Source organism: Nesoenas mayeri (genome assembly GCF_963082525.1).
Source record: "Nesoenas mayeri genome assembly, chromosome: 7".
NCBI lineage: Eukaryota > Metazoa > Chordata > Aves > Columbiformes > Columbidae > Nesoenas > Nesoenas mayeri.
Window position 1 is genome coordinate 28,171,789 of NC_137551.1, and position 12,270 is coordinate 28,184,058.

Below are 12,270 nucleotides of genomic sequence, written 5' to 3' on the forward strand. Positions count from 1 at the left end.
CTATCTGGAGACAGGACACCCTTTGGATCACCCAATGAACAGGCTAGAGTCTTTTGTTGGTGTCAAAGACTGCAGACCTCACCAACTCAAAGCCTGATCGCTTGTTGCAATCAAAAAGAATTCAGATGAAAACAAAGACAGCCCTCAAGTTCATGGATACACCGATACTCCCTGCTCAAGCAAGGATAGATAAAGAGGCTTCAGCCCCAGTACGGATGACAAGGGATTTCGCTGATATCAGTCCGGTTAGTCCGGAGTAGCTTTTATGAAGATGAAGCCACTGTAGCACATTACAGTGCCTGAGAGAGGAGGAAAGGCTCTGCACTGGAAAAAATACTACTGAGCCACAGACTGACTTTTAAGGTTAATTGGGCATTTAGTTTTAGCTGCTGTCACAACAGATCAGTCATGTCACACTGTAATCAAAACTAACACCTTCCAGTAGGCTTGTTAACTATTCTAACATTGTTTCAGTAATAATGCAAAGGTAAGGAATACTCCTTTGTGTATTACAGACATTCATAGCAGCAGCAGCACCTGTCCCCTGAAACTGTGAGCTGTACTGTTTGTGAAGGAAAGACCTGATTGTTTTTGTTTATTTGTAACAACAATACAGAAGTCTGGCTAAATCAAAGTGATACATGGAAAAAGGTCAAAAATAAAGAGCTGCTTGGTCCAGATGATGACAATAAGAAGCCTTATGAATAACACCAGATTGCAAAAAGTGCGACTGTATTTTTAAATTTAAATATGTCCTATTGAAATATATAGAAAGATAAGTCCAACAAGTACTCATACAGAAGGGAGGATCTGAGGACAAATCTCCAGAGATACATCCTCAAGCATGACTGAAACCAAACTTCACCCATAGCCATGTTACAAAACAAAAGGCTCTTGTTTTGGACCAAGGGGCACTACAGAAAAGAAAGGAAACTACATTCCTTTTAGCATCTCCTCTGTGTAGCTCTGCCCAGGAGTACACCTCAGTGAAGGTCTCCTGACAAGGCTGTATGTTACATTCAGCATATCACTGATACTATGATGGTACCGGATTTGTCAGCCCATCTGTTAGCCTGTTTATGTCCTTCTCACTTCTTATCATGACTGGGAGGTTTCCATGTTTCCTTTGGCATGGCTTGTTCCATCTGCTAACACAGGAAATTATCTGGATCCTTCAGATAGACCAAAACGGCAGTGGAGCATTTTTCTTGTCCATGTGATGTTTGGTGAATTCCTTCTGTTGGCTGAAAAGGATCTATGGTCATGCCTGAAAGCCTTAGAGGTCCTCAAGCTCCTGAAGTAATTCCATTTCTCTGAAACAAGATATTATTCTGGATTGCCCAGAGTCAATCTCCTCAGTCATCTCTTGCACTACTAATAAAGAGTAAAATTAGTACCTAGTCTTCAAAGCATGAAGCGTGGTTAAATACGTCATTCCTTACCACAACTTGTATATGGGCTGGTAAGACTTGAATTTTAGCCATGTTACAATGGCAACAGATCATTATTTTGGCTAATTATTTTAAGCCTGCTCATGGACTTGTGTCAGAGCCTTCCTGCACATACTTGGTTGTGTCTATGAGCACCAGGTTTCTGCTAACTTCTAGTCACAAATCAAAACTTTCTCCTTGTGTGGGTTTGTAAGAAGGATAGAAAATACAGAGACATACTGAAAGGAAGGACTAAGAAATTAAATGGCATATGTGAAGCTAAGGAAAAGTATAGAGGTGAAATGAAAGACAAATGAGGCTTTCCTAAATTTATAATAATTACTAAAAATCCATCTTTAAGATTACAATTGCATATATTGTATTACAGTGACTCCTTTGACTAGTGCTATTGGAAGCATCATTTTCCTGATATCTGTGTGTACCACAAAATAGGGGCACAGCATTGTCCATGATATATTCAGCCTTTTTTTCAAGTGATACTCCTCTAGAAGATAAAGCATGACAGGAAATATTTACCCCAAAACTAAGGAACCAACAAAACAACAGTTTCCATGAGATTCTGTAGCAGTGCATTATACCTGAAATAGATCTGAGTTTGTCTGAAGATGCTTTATTTTCTTGACAAGAACATGAGATTAACTAGTAAACTAGGAACTCTTCATAAATATGCTTTTCTCCATGAACCCACTTTCAAATCAAGATGTATTGATAGCTATATGTGCCCCTCATCAATGTATGACTGGCTCTTGTGAAAATATTGCAAGAAATATTAAGGGAATTGGAAGAGAATTACTGTAATGAAGTGTAAATATGGTCTGGACAAAAAAAAAAAAAAATAAACAAACACACGCCAAAAACCAAACCACCAACAGAGGGGAAGAAAATCACAGAAGACTGAAGAAGGAAGACAGAAAAGACCACAGCAAAGAGGGAAAGTCCTGATCTGAATTTAGCAAGACCATGTTGCTACATAGTCATGACCCAGGAAGAAATATGCTTTTTATGCCAGTACCTGTAGGGCTAAAAGGACTGGTTTAGCCCCCTTCACAACTCCATGCCTCAAACCAGAAAACAAAGGGCTTTCAAACCAGTTTTGCTCTCCAAATCCACAATTCAGATGTTCCGAACATCACTGTGTTCCCCCTTTCCTCAGGGTGTTTTCTTTGGCTGTTGCTCAGCTTTTCCATTAAGATTTGTGCATTATTGCACAGGCTGCTGATAAGTTGTTGCACACACGGCCGGCTTTGCCAATGACTGCTTGAACCCACTGGCAATTTCCTGGTAGGTAGGAATTAATTCTCCAAAGGAGCAAAGATCTGTGGTTTATAAATACATCTTTTACTACTCAGCCTGCAAGAAACTTGAATCAGAAAGATACTTTTATTCTTTCTTCTGTACAAACTCATAGCCCAGCTTTTTTACTTTCTTCAATCTTAATATATGCTTTTCTCAGTATAGCTGCAGCTGATCTCTCTTAAATAAATGATGTCAGACAACACTTCACCAACAGTTTTCTTGATATAGAGCATTTCAGGTTCTTTTCTTGGACCAGAAACACCAAGTTTCTCCAAGCATAAAATGACACTTCTCCTTTAGAGAAAAGTCAGAAAATCTCTTCTTGACCACACACAGGGAAGGGACAGATACCAAGCAGCAACTATCAGCAACCAAGCTCAGAGCCTCCAGGTGTCTCACATGTGAGGCTTGTTCCTTCTGGCAAAACCTCCCACAAACCATCCTCCCAAAAGCTGGCTACTCCCTTCCTCTGACAGAAACACAGTGTGTTCTGCTGTGGACCCCATATCTACTGAGATACAGGAAGAATTACTGGCCTGAGGGATGGCCAAGTGCTTCCCTCTGAGCCATTAGCCAGGGGACAGTTACCTCCAACACATATGACTCTAAAGCAGTACATATTTGTTGACCCATGCCAGACTGGCTGGAAATTTCATAACTAAGAACGCTCCCAAACTCATAATTTCTAATTCCCTTTACAATAGCAGACTGTGCAAAAAGACATTCACCCTCTAAGTGAGCCTGTAAGGAAAACTTAGCAGAGAAATCTGGGCAAGCATCACTCTCTAATCAGCAATCAAACTTCCCTATGAAGCTCTAGAGGGCCTGATTAAAAGCAGATGTGGGTAATCTTAATGAGGGAAAAAGATATAGCTGCTGGGAGAATAGAAGGTTTCATGAAGAGCCCTTGACTCTGTAGTAGACCTTCATATGGGGTTAATAGATTTGGACAGGCAGCAAGCTATGGTTTTATGCCACTTTTTATTAATCGCGGGAGTTGTGCGTTACGCTGCAGGATAAGCAGAGGGAATTTGTTTAAGTGCAGCCTTCCCTAACTGCACATCTCTGAAATTGAAACACAGTCTTGTGATCACTTTGAGAGATTTAGGAAGCACTTGTGTTCCAGATATCCACGAGCTTGCAAGCTATCCTTTTACAGTTACAGTATCTCCTTGAAAAAGTGGGGCATAGAAGACAAGGATTCTACCAAGAAAACACTCTGAAAACAAACCATGGTGAGTGGGACAGTTTTATTCTTCCTAAATGGTGATACCTGTGGGTATCTACCTGCTAAGGGCTGGGTTTTGAGAGGGGGAGGTGTTCACTTCAGACCCTTCTGGTAGGGAAATGACAGTGAAGTTTTCAAAGGTAATTAAAATTAATCTTCAGCTACTGGAAAAACAAAACACACAGGGAATGCCTTAATTGGCAGCACTGCGGAACAGAATGTTTGTATTTACAGAAGAAAAGAGCAGTCCAAAGTAATCAAAAGAGGTTCAAAAATAATTAGGGGGGAGGGTAAATCATGCTCTGAGGCTCTCCAGTTAGAAACTTTCCTCGGCAGTGATTTTTCAATCACTTTTGAAGTCCCAAGTCCTAACAAAGTTCTCTAGAAGTGATGATCTAATGTGGATATGTCACTTCCATAGATTACATGTATATAAATGAACTGGTGTGCCTTCAGGTATCTAACAGGTGTCTAAGACGTAACTGTAGGTCACAAACAGTTCATAGATCACAGAACAAAACTCCTGCATTTGGCTGATCTGATTATCTTTTTCCACATCAAAGGCCATGTGAACATGTCCACGATACATTTATCCTTACAACATTCCTATAAGGCAAAATGATACTTCAGCCTATATTTTACACTCGATATTTCTGACAGTCATGAATCACTTTTTCTTCTTTTGTATACTTTCCATGGCTTTGGTCACTAAAATGTCTTTGTCAAAATTGCTACACTTTTAAGAGATGACACAACATGACATAGTTACAATGTTGTTTTTTTTTTTTTTTTCCACAAGAGATTTTTTCATTTTAAAATGCAGTTTTATTGAGACTGTACTTTTGGCAGCAGAGAATTAGTTTGGATGAATTTTTAAGCTAAAAATGGGCCAATGTTGTCCAAAAAATTGTTTTGACACTCATAAAAGGAATAAAAAAGTGTTTCAATTTGAAGTGCCTTTGTGTTTAAACATTAAGCTAATTTTAGGCAAGGCTTTTTTTGAAGTCAACATCTAAATGAATATTTTATGGGTTTCACTCTAAACTTTTTCAGTGGGTCCTGACAGAACACATTTCAGCATGACCAGTTTGGAGGAAGTTTTGAGGTTTACATTTTCCAGGTTTAAGGTGGAATTTTTAACATAGAAACTTGAGTCTGTTGTTGGGGATTTTTGTTTGTTTTGTTTTCAGAGATGAGATTTTCTTTTCCTGACTCAATTCTTCCTGTCCTGTTCGCCTGGGAAATAACTAAATAAAGAAAACCGCTTCACTGTTACAAACTTTCTCCTGATGACTAATGCAAGTTTTTTTTTAAAATTACCTCCACACATCACGGCCTCACAACTATGCAAAACTGAGAATAATTTTACGTTCTCAGACATGAATTTAAATCCAAGTTAAAGCGATTTAGTTTTCAAAGTAGAATATACTTTAGAAAACCTTGAGGGAAAAGCAAAGATCTCAATGGCAAAATGCTATATGCACCACAAATAATCTTAGAAGGCCCTCTTTTATTGAATATGGCATGCATATATCAACTTCAGGGTTTTTGTAAACTCACGAAGGGCAGCATGGATTCAAAACCATGCATAAGATGTTCTTTTCCTAAAGGGTAAGAAATCTGTAGAAATACTGTGTACAAGCAGCTGAAAGAAAACTTCCTTGAAGCAGGATGTAAGTTGTTACGAAAATGTGTCGTTATTCAGAACACATCTGAACTGAAGCGAAGTATGGACTGTTTCACAATTTAAACAGTGGGGAAGATTTAGGGAAGACTCTGGAAATGAGCCCAAGCTAACTTTATAAATTATTAAGTGATAATAATTCAAAATGAATTCTAGTCTGCATAATTTAGGCATATAATTTACCCACTACTTTTTGGTACTCAGTGAGCAGTTCTTCTAATGTAAGCACTTGAATTTCCCCATTGCATCAGCAGCAGTAGGTGATCACCTCCCAGGTGATATTCTCTATTGAAATGAAGTCTCTAGACTTCATCTTTTTCATCTGAAGACTGTTTCAACAAGTGCTGCTGCTAGGTAGAGTAGTTCTAGTGGTTACTGTGGTTTTGATAGCGTGTGAAAGTACAACCACAAGATAGTCACAACCCGGATTTAGCATTCAGGGCTTCTGCAGTGTGTCCTCGAGGGCTGTCCTCAGATCACACCAGCTAGCTGAGCATTTTATGTAGGATTTGTTGCAGCAGAGGAAAAAAAAAATAGTTTGTTGGCTGAGATTTATCTGCTGCACAATACAGCTAAAGCACAGACACGTATACCTCCCAACTGTGTTTACACAGCAGCTAATTTCTACTTGCAGCTTCTACTGTTTATAAGGAGAACCAAGTCATTTTTCCTAACAATTCCCTAAAAATAAATATGCTGCCTTTACTGGGGTCATTATAATTCTAAATAGTGCATTTCACGATCATTTATAATGCAACAGCCTCAATAAACAGTGCCAAATCAGTCTTAGTATTCCTAAACCACCCGTTGCTCAGTTTTTCTCTTTCTATCCATTGCCTTTATGGAGAAAATAACAATAAATCTTTATTTAGCAAACTCCTTTTTATCCAGAATTAAATAAAAGAATTAACAGCCCTCTCCTCAGTCCTCAAGTTCTCAGCTTAGAAAAAGAAAACATCAGCCAATACAGGAATGGGATTAACTTCTGGAGGAGCACTTGTCTATGTTTATTTCATTTTGATTTGAGATAGTACACCAGAATAGACTAGGATGTAAAATATTCTGGGTCACAAGCAGAACTGCAGAACAGAATTTGGTCAGACATTTAGCATAATTCTTTATTCCTAAAAAGAGATTAAAAAGAAAAAAAAAAAGATGTGCTTTTAATGACATGAATCAAAAATTCATTTTTGTAAAGGCTTCTCTGAGAGATAATAGACTTAAAAGAGGTGTCCCTCATGGCAGTCTTTGGACATTGACTCAGTATGGATCTGTAGGTTAAACTATCCTCCAAGGCTCAACAGGACCACTTACTTCTATAGTGAGGGACTCCATCTGAGTCCCCTAACTAGCTCTGTGATAAAGGTTACAGACTTTTCAGCATATTTGATGTGAGCTTGCTTTTCACTAGAGCTAAAGCAATTGAATCCAGTGCTCTGAGTTCTGCTTAAAAGGGACACTGGCTGAGAGGAATGAATGGCTGAAAGATATTGATGAACAGTGTTGGATGGCATGGTGCTTAATAAAAATGAGTCACACCTTGGCAGCTCTCAGGAATGATCCTACAAATAATTAGGAAATTAAACTTACTGGAAGAGAATCTGCTGCAGAGTCAAATTTTATTTTTCTTCTTTCAAATTCAAGTTTATTTTTCAATAAAAAACAAACTCCCTCCCAAAAGAACCCCAAAACCCCACAGTTAAACACTTCAGAATCTATAAAACACTCTGGACCATGATCTTTATCTCATTTGGTGTTGGCTATTTGCCTTTCTAGAATTGTCAGGGCTAGGGCTCATTTGTTTGGTACAGGACATCCACCATCTTTTGCAAGTTCTCTCAGACTACCAAACTTAAGGTCCTATGAAGGATGTCCTATGCAGACAACCTTGTTTTAAAGATCTCTTAAAATACAAGTTAATACCTTCACCCCCTTCCCCAATTTTAAAGTTAATTTAGTTTTTTGAGGGTGAGGTAGTTTAAGAAGTTTGCAACCCTTTGCAAAGTAAGGTTACTCTTGTCAAATAACTTTGGTAGGTAGAAAAATGTAAATGTTCCAAGGATTTTGAATCCTAGTGTTGACATTTATTAAAAAGATTTTTTTTAAAATTTGCAAAGTAGGTTTTATTTTTTATGTTTTCAGTGTTCTGCTTCAAAATAACATGTATGTTTTTGAGGAGTTAAAGCTGAGCTACTTCAAAGTTCAATGGCTAAATCAAAGCTGAAAGCCACCAAAATGAAATATCACGTAGTTGTGTGATTTGAATGAAAGCTCTCAGGTTGGCATAGAAAGGGTGTTTTTCTCTCTCATACACACACTTTGTTTTAGATCAACCATAACCAATTATTGCTGCTCAGTTTTCCAGTTGGATGCCATATCAATATAGCAGCTGAACTACTGTTCTGTGCCTCAGTTTAATCCAGATTATCCATATCTTGAATTAATACCAACAGAAAACAGAACAGAGGAGAAGACATGCTGAGAATTAGCTGTGTCTAGATGGTGTAAAACCCCAGCAGAGTAATGAGATTCCACTGCATGCTGGTTTATTGTTGAAGACTATAAGAGACAAGCAAGTATTGACATAGAACGTATGTTACTGATATCTGGTCTGTGGTGGTAACAGAGGAGCTGAAAATGAGGGTCATCTCAGCACACTGTTCCATACTACCTTAGTTATATCTTACCTATTTGCGATATATAGCTCGGTGAAATTCAGGTAACTTCCATTTGCTTATCCTAAAAGCAGAAGTACCAGAAATATCAGTGTGTGTGAGACATACGAATCATCATTACTAGTATCCATCTGCCAATCCTAAAAATGGAAACAAAAAAACCCCAACCCCCCAGGCAGAAATCATTTACAGTTAACACAAATGAGTGTGGGGGTGAAGTACTTAATAAACACATTCTAAAGACAATTTTTGCTTTTTCAGATTGAAAAGATCGTGGAAAGTTTAAATAGATGCCTCTTGGTATATGTGCAAGCCAACACAGAGGAAGGTTCACAACATCAGATAGTACAGAAAAGACTTTCATAGACATGTAAATTAAGACTGTTACTTTTGTATATATAACATTGGCTAACATAAAACATTAAACCGGTTTAAAAATAAACAGCAGCAGACAACCAGGAGCAGTTAGCATTTCATGAGTGATGGAAGAAATACGAGATTATCTGCAGATTTTGGTAGCTGGTGAGACAGCCTCCAGAGCTGTCATCCCTTCCATTCATTCTGGTATCACAGCCTTTTCAGTCTTGCATATTCATTTTTGTGTTCTCATGAAATAGTACTTGCTTAGTTTTATAGTCACATACGTAAGTACAGACTTCTCATAGTAGTTTCTGATTCCAATAAACATATACTGGTTTTTCCTCTGTGGCAAAACCAGACATTTAGAAGTCAAGGATGTGGCAGATGATAGTTTGAACTGTATTCTGGCCATGGGTGTAGCAGTGATTTCCGAAGTAAAGATCTGGACTCCACATGCAGTGCACCTGGAAGAAAACAGCTATACCTTCTTTTGCACCCCTCCACACTCGTCAGAGGCATGCACGTTATATAGGGAAATTATGCAGGGAGTAAATTGATCATTTGTCCTGAGAGGTAAAGGAGTTAAGGCAGCTGTATGAGAAGTTAAGCTTGTGATGCAGTGGCATAAAGAACTGCAAAGAGTAATTACTGCAAGGGGAACTCAATTAACTGGAACAAACAACTGATTGTACAATTAAGGGAAACCCTGTAAATCATTACAAACCTCTTGTCATGCAGCATCTCTCCACAGTCCTGCTGTAGTGGCCCTGCTCCATCAGCTAACAGTTTGGGCTAAGCTGCAATCATGTTTTCATTGCTGGGTTATGAACCACTAATGATGATCGCTTGTTTATTTTCTTAATTACCTCGAACAACAATGCACATCTCTAACCCTTCATTTTCCCAATGTCTTGGCATAGGAGGAAGTGCAGGAAGTCTGTACAGAGAGTCATGCAGCAGTCTGTGTACCACAGTCAGGTTTATGAGTTTGCATTTGTACCTTTCATACAAAAGACCAGCTATCCCAGGGAAGGCACAAAGTTCCTTTCTTATCAGATCATTTATCCAGAATGCAACAAATTTGAGTTTCAAATCCACTCAGACACCATCGCCTGGAAAACTAGATTTGCACTTCATTGATTATCAGGTTTGCTTCTCTTTAGGAGGAACAGGGAGAGAAAGAAGAAAAAAAATCTCATTTCAGTCTTATTCAAACAGAGGATAATAGAGAAAAAAGAGATCAGTAGAACAAAGCAGGATAGTGAGAATATGTGGAAGGAGAGGATGTACAAACTAAGTTGGCAGGACTGTCTGAAGATAAGATTCCTTGAAACTTCACCTTTATGAGCTTGCTTGCAGTTGTTTCACTAACTCTTTGTGATGAACTTGTCATGTTGGACTCCTCCTCTGGATGAAGATATTGGTTTTGTTTAGACTCTAAAATTTCAACAAGATATATTACACTGTTTATGAAACTTAGAGAAGTGGGTGAGTGGAATAAAGTCTTCGTGCTGCATTTTGTCATAGTCTTTGCAACTACCTGAAAAATTTTAATTTAAAAAAAAATGTCCTGCCATTGTTCTTCTGTGAATTTCCCAAGGGGGTTTAGGTTGTTTGTTTTTATTTTGTTTTTCCTTTCAGTCTTTATACATCAAGGGAACTTTTTTCCAAAGGCAGCACCTATGTACTCAGAAGAAACATGCCCTCATGGTAGTTGGCCCATCACTGTCACCTGGAAAAAAGAAGTCCTTTTCCCCAGCCTCCTTTCTAACATACTGAGATGTATAAGCAACCTTTTTCTGAAGGTGCAACCACTGATATGTCCTCCGGCACTCACTGTTGCTAGTGAGAGGTGCCATACTGACTGCTCTGAAGAAATGCCATCTTTTTACCTACTGAACAGTACAGGCAGCTGTTTCTTACACTGCCCCTTGCTAAATGCATTTTTAAATTATGTTGGCAAAAATAATCTCTAAGGGAAATTTGCCTTCTGTGGCCTATCGGTCCTTGGCTTGGGTTTAGAGAAATTACTAATGAGGCTGATGACTAGTGACAACTCTGGTGACAGTACTTATGGTAGAAATATCTGCCTGGATGCTTTGAACTGGGTGCAGATCCACCAGTCTGACCCATCATTTGGTACCGTGCAAATGGCTTTGTATTTCAGAGACTGCAGGATCATTTATCTTCATTAAGCCACAGTTCCTGAAACCTATAATTAATGACAACTAGTCTGGAAATGGCTATGCAGAAAAGGAAGTGCTAAGGGAATAAATGCATTCTGAGAAGAAGAAAAGTTCAAGCTGGAGGAAAAGAGACTTTAAAATTCCTCTAAGCAGGATACCACTTCCCAGAAAACCTAGTATTTACACACATTGCAGTGTTTGGTAATGTATAGGAAGGCATGGCAGGCATGGCTGCCAGACTTTCAGAGGACTGACTTGACTAGTTGTTGTCCAAGAGCCAGGATGATGATTGCCATTTTTTTCTGTTACTGCTTAGAAGCAGTTACAAGGATATTTGTGAGTGGGACATGTGGAAGATGGAAGATGTAGAGCAGGAAGAGGGATCCTGCAATGCCAGAGCTGCTTGTGATCATCCTCAGGTGTGCTCATCCAGAGATCCCTTTACCTAGGAACATCCCACGCTGCAGGGAGTGGGAAGGTCCCATCCTTGTGCACTGAGTCTGGGTCATCACCTTTTAAGTGACTGTAGTGACTTGGTTTGCAGCAGTATATGGATAGAGGTTGACAGGCAGCTCTGGTATGACCATCTTTACACACCAGTAAGTAGAAGTGATGGAATTCATTTAAGGTATTTGGTACCCAATGGATAGAAACCAACAATCCTGTTCAAAGCTATCTACTCCCATACGAAATAAACTGTTCCAATTTTCAGCCAGCTGACCCTTCATGAACAAATTGCCTTTACAGGTGTGTGTTAACTACCAGTCATTGTGAAGATCCGGTGAAAGCTCCCAGGCACAACCACAGCACTAATAATTTCTTTACTATAAACTGAGGTTGCTATTCATTCCCAGATAAAAATCCAACACAGTTCTGCCAACTTCAGCTTGTTCCTGTTTCTCCAGTGAGCACTAAATATCAGAATATGGTCATAGGTTCTCTGCTTGTTAGGAGCAAAACACTCAAAATAGTAAGAAGCAGGAAACCTGCACAAATACCCTCCTTTTCAGGAGGCTATGAAACAGATGGCTTGGTTATAGTATCGTTTCCCTCTGCAATAAAGGTTTTGCTTTAATTCTGTAAGTACAGCTTTTCTGTCTCAGCCAAGGGGATCCTAGAGGCTTTGTCAGTTTTGTGTGTCTGTTTAGGGGCAAGACAGAACACAAGTTTTTCTTTTGCTATGGAAAATAAATGTGCTTCAGTACAGCAAAACAAGAAGAAAAAACCCGACACCTTATAACCAAGGAAACAATGATTTTTCACGCAGGAGAGGAAGCAGAGCATAAAATAGGGTATATGGGAAACAGGGCAGACACAGCCCCATCTTGTGGCAGAAAGTCCAATTCATGTTCCTCTGGCTGTGCATGAACCACCACGTCCCAGTGACAAT